General features: G+C 49.5%; 1 protein-coding gene across 1 annotated transcript in view; it reads left to right on the top strand.

Moving 5' to 3' along the window:
* The first annotated feature begins 3,986 nt into the window (after positions 1 to 3,986).
* Zbtb2 (zinc finger and BTB domain containing 2) overlaps positions 3,987 to 4,257 on the top strand; it is a 25,111-nt gene continuing 24,840 nt past the window's right edge. The window contains exon 1 of the mRNA XM_028764353.1: positions 3,987 to 4,084. The gene's annotated coding sequence lies outside the window, so the exon portion shown is untranslated. The remainder of the gene's footprint in view (positions 4,085 to 4,257) is intronic.

Genomic DNA, 4,257 nt, shown 5'->3' with positions numbered 1-4,257 from the left:
AGACACTTAGCAATCCAAGAACTGGGGCCTGCCAACCAACACTACTGGCTAGTGAACCACCTTGGAAGCAGACTCAGCAGCCACAGTAACCTGGCTTAAAGACTGTCACAGAGCCTCTCAGCTCACTACTCCCTGATCCCTGACCCATAAAAACTATGTGAGATACGTATGCCTTACTGTCGTCTTAATGTTGGGCTGGTTGACAGCAGCAAAAATGAATGTTTCCTCAGACTGTGATCCCTATCTCATTTGGGGTTATGAAGTAAATGGAAGCCATCAGTTTTACAGCTACCATGCATCTTTAATTCTGGCACTAGGGAAGTAAAGCCAGGGGACCCAACATTCCAGAGAACATGGCAAGTTCCAGGCCCACCTAGGCTACATGAGACCCCTCTCAAAAAATAATAAAAAAGAGCTGGAAAGATGGTTCAGGTTAGGAGTGCAGACTCCTCTTGCAAAAAGCAACTCAGTTTCCCAGCACTCACAGCAAGCAGCTAACTATTCCCTAGATATTCCAGAGCTACGACACCTCAGAGTTCAGTGAGCACACAAAAACAAACACAAACACACACACACAGAATTTAAGATGTGGCTCAGCAGGTCAGAGTTGTCTGTGCAAGCCTGATGACCTGCGTTTGATCCTCACAACCCTCCAGAACCCTAATGGCGGATGCACCCAAAGCACTCCTCTGCTTTCCACACATGGGCCACAGCACACTGACATGCATATCCACACAGTGTTTTTCAAAGGCATTCATTCCTTAGCATTAGTTAGTAAGTTCTCAGACTTGCATGCCCTTAACCATAGCGGCTGTCTAGAGCATAGGGAATTCATCTCAAGGGACAGTGGTGTAAGTAACACCCAACCACTAACTGGTAGTTCCTAACACTTCTGTGATACAGCCAATGAAATAAATATAACAGTCTTCAAATTAACTGAGTTTTTGTCTGCTTTATTTGTGGGGTTTGTTGTTTTTTAAGACTGGGTCTTATTTTGTAACCCTAACTGGCCTCAAACTCACAGCAATTCTGCTGCTTCCACCTCTGACAGCTGATTACAGGTATGTGCCATATTTAGCTAAAACGTATCTTTCCTGACATATATGTTAAGTTTATTATATAACAGAGGGCATGAGGGAGGCATGCTAGCACAGCCTTTTGATCCCAGCACTCAGGAGGCAGAGGCAGGTGATGTCTAGTTCAAGGCTAGCTGGATCTTTACATAGTGCGTTCCAGGCCATTCAGGACCATACAGAAAGACCCTGTCTCAAAGCACTACAGGGGATGGCATGCCACATACGCTCTGAAGTCCCACATGTAAAAGCATGCCACTGTCTAATATAAGAGGCTACTCAACAGGACGTCCTTTATACCATCTGGTGAAAGGCAGCACTGGATTCTGACTACCTTTATGACCAAGCTCTTCCTGCTAACTTTGCTTACCAATGCTTAAAGGAAATTCCACCTCCAATCTTACACACACAACTCACAAAGTTTTCACCAAAACCCTGTGATTAAAGGGTAAGTACCAAACTACTTTCTTTTGTCCACAGTCCATGTCACAGTGGAACGAACTATTCTCTTCAAAGCATGCAAATAAATGCCTGTTTTACAGCAGGATCTCTGCACAACACAAACAGAAACTTTCATCTACGTGAGACTTCACAGAATACTCACAACTTTTTTTTTCTGATGAATCCACTCAGACTGTTAGTATTGTTTTAAATAAAACTAGTTTGAGCTCCCAATGTACTAGATTTATTTTCAAAATACCCAATCAGTAATAAACTGACAACTTACAATTCAACTTGGGCAGCATGGCTCTTCTGTCAAGCAGACTTAGCCCTAGGCACTGTCCTGAGCTGCACCAGCTAGTTCTTCTCTGCAAGGGCTGTTTCCCCAGCCTCCCTATATGACTCCTTCCACTTAGGCAAGCTGGGAGAAAGCACACCAAGCCCACACAGCCCCCCCCCAAGCTACTAAGCCTCGATGGAGACTAAAAAACAAAATGCCCCGCACATTTGGGAGCAAAGTCAAGCGGGCCTATGCCTTGAGAACTAGCAGCAAACAGCCCAGTTCCAATCTGAGCAGCAGCTCCTAAGGAGACCAAGAAACTCTAGACAACATATTTGCTCCAGCAGCTCCTGAGGGAACAGGGATGCACGCTTTTAGCACAAGTTTTTAGGAACAGAGTAAGAGCTTACTACCTGCTTGTTTCTGTGAAACTGTTACAAAGGAAGTACTGACAACCTATTCCTTAGACTCAGAGAGGTGGTATGTGGTGCACCCCTATAATCTCAGCATCCCAAAGGAAATAGAATTGTGACAAGTTCCAAGACCAGACAAGAGCTGCAAAGCCTTTAAGATTCTGTCTCAGAAAACACAAAGATGTTCTTCCATCAATCCACCCTCACAGAGAACTCCACAAGCACAACTTGAAAAAATGAAGAACCTAAAAACCTTAATCATGACTCTCTCTACACAACAAGTCACATTCATTTTGATCTCTTTCTAAAAGAAATAGAGCAGCCACTCCAAGGAAGGAGGCATGCCAATGTGAAGGCCAACACTGCTGTTTTTACTTGATAATGCCCTAGAACACGTAGGTCAGGGTCAGGACTCGTTTGTGGACGAAGACATTTAAGCACTCCACAAGTCATTCATCTAGCTGATCAAAGTCTAGGAAAGTTCAAGGCAGGTATCCACTGGATCTGTTACTCACACTGGGCAACACTACAGTTACACAGATGTTTATCCTCAAAAAAATTAGTCATCAGTAGTTGTACATACAACTGGATTGCTAAATCACACTCAAGACTTCTAGGATGAAGAGTCAGTGTACCATGCATTGTGCTAGGAGTCTGACTTCCAAAACCAACTGGGTTTGGCATCAAAGTCCTTAGTGTAACCTGGAAACCGCTGCCTCCACTTATTTATGAACAAGCTTAAAATCTAAGCTATGTAAAGTAAACCATTAACTCAGGTATGCAAAAGGAATAAAACTGTACTTCCTGAAACACAACTTCTAGTAAAATGGCAACATAAAAAGTAAACTTTAAAACCTTAAGAATGCTCAATCAGAGCATTCCAAGTCCCCTGCCAAGTTACCATGTTTCAGGATCTCCCCTTCATACACCTCACAGGATGGCAACTCTGAATCCACTCCACCAGATCCTCAAGAGACCAAGTCAACCAGAGTAGTGTCCTGTCCAAATGCACACACATGGCAAAGCACCAGAAAGCTAAACACCAGTAAGGATCCCAAACAGTCCTAACTGAAACATCTTAGCCTACAAGTCGCCCAGGTAAAGCAGCAAGCACCTCGACCTCGAAACACAGGACATGCAGCGACAGCTACTTTTGTAGGACTTTCAGCCAGCACCGATGGCAAAGCCATCAGTGATCCACAACGGCCCAACTCCGTATCTGAGGATGGAAAGCTAACACGGAGCAGTCCGGGGACAAAAGGCAGAGAGCCGAGAGATGTCAGGCATCTCTTGACAGGAGGACGGGCAAGCATCTTCTGCACCCCGAAGCCCCATCTGCAGCGGCGGGACTGGTCCTACCTAAACACTCTGTAAACAAGGGGGCCGGGCCGCCAGCCTCCCGGCCCGATCGCAGCGGAGAAGTTTCCTCGCCTCGGCTGCACATGGCTTGCAGAACTTTGGCTGGGGCCGCGAGCCCAGGCTGGGTGGGAGCCGCAGCGCCGAGCTGCAGGCGGCGGCGGCGGCAGAGCAGCAGGAGGCGGAGGCGGGCGGGGGGGAGGGGAGCGGCTGGGGGGGGCGGAGGGGCTCTTGCCGCCACTGCTCTCTCGCCGCCTCTCCCCCCCGGCGGGAGCCGCTCTCAGCCTCTTTGCACTAGTCGCTCCGCTCTCTCGGTCATGTGACCTTAACGTAACCGGACAGGAAAAGCCCCGCCGCCGCCGCCCGCCGCCGCGCCGGAGACACCGACCGCGGCGGCAGCAGCAAGCAGCAGCAGCAGCAGCAGCAACGCGGGGCAGAGGCGGCGGCGGCGGGGACAGTTAGGTCAGGCCACCCGGCTCTGCCTCCCCCCTCACGCCCCGCCGCGGCCGCACCGGCGACAGGTAAGCGCGCACCGCCACCGCGTCCCGGGGCCCACGTGCCGCCCCCGGCCCGGGCTCCGGGAAGCAGCAGGGAGGGGCGGGAGCCGCCGGAGCTCGCAAACGGTTCCGGCAGCGGCCGTGGCAACAAAGGCGACGAATGACTCCCGTCCCGGGGCTCCGGGCGAAGGCAGGCG

Source organism: Grammomys surdaster, unplaced genomic scaffold (genome assembly GCF_004785775.1).
Source record: "Grammomys surdaster isolate TR1022 unplaced genomic scaffold, NIH_TR_1.0 143, whole genome shotgun sequence".
Taxonomy (NCBI): Eukaryota; Metazoa; Chordata; class Mammalia; order Rodentia; family Muridae; genus Grammomys; species Grammomys surdaster.
The sequence above is the reverse complement of the archived record's forward strand: the minus strand, read 5'-3'. Positions and strand labels throughout refer to the sequence as shown.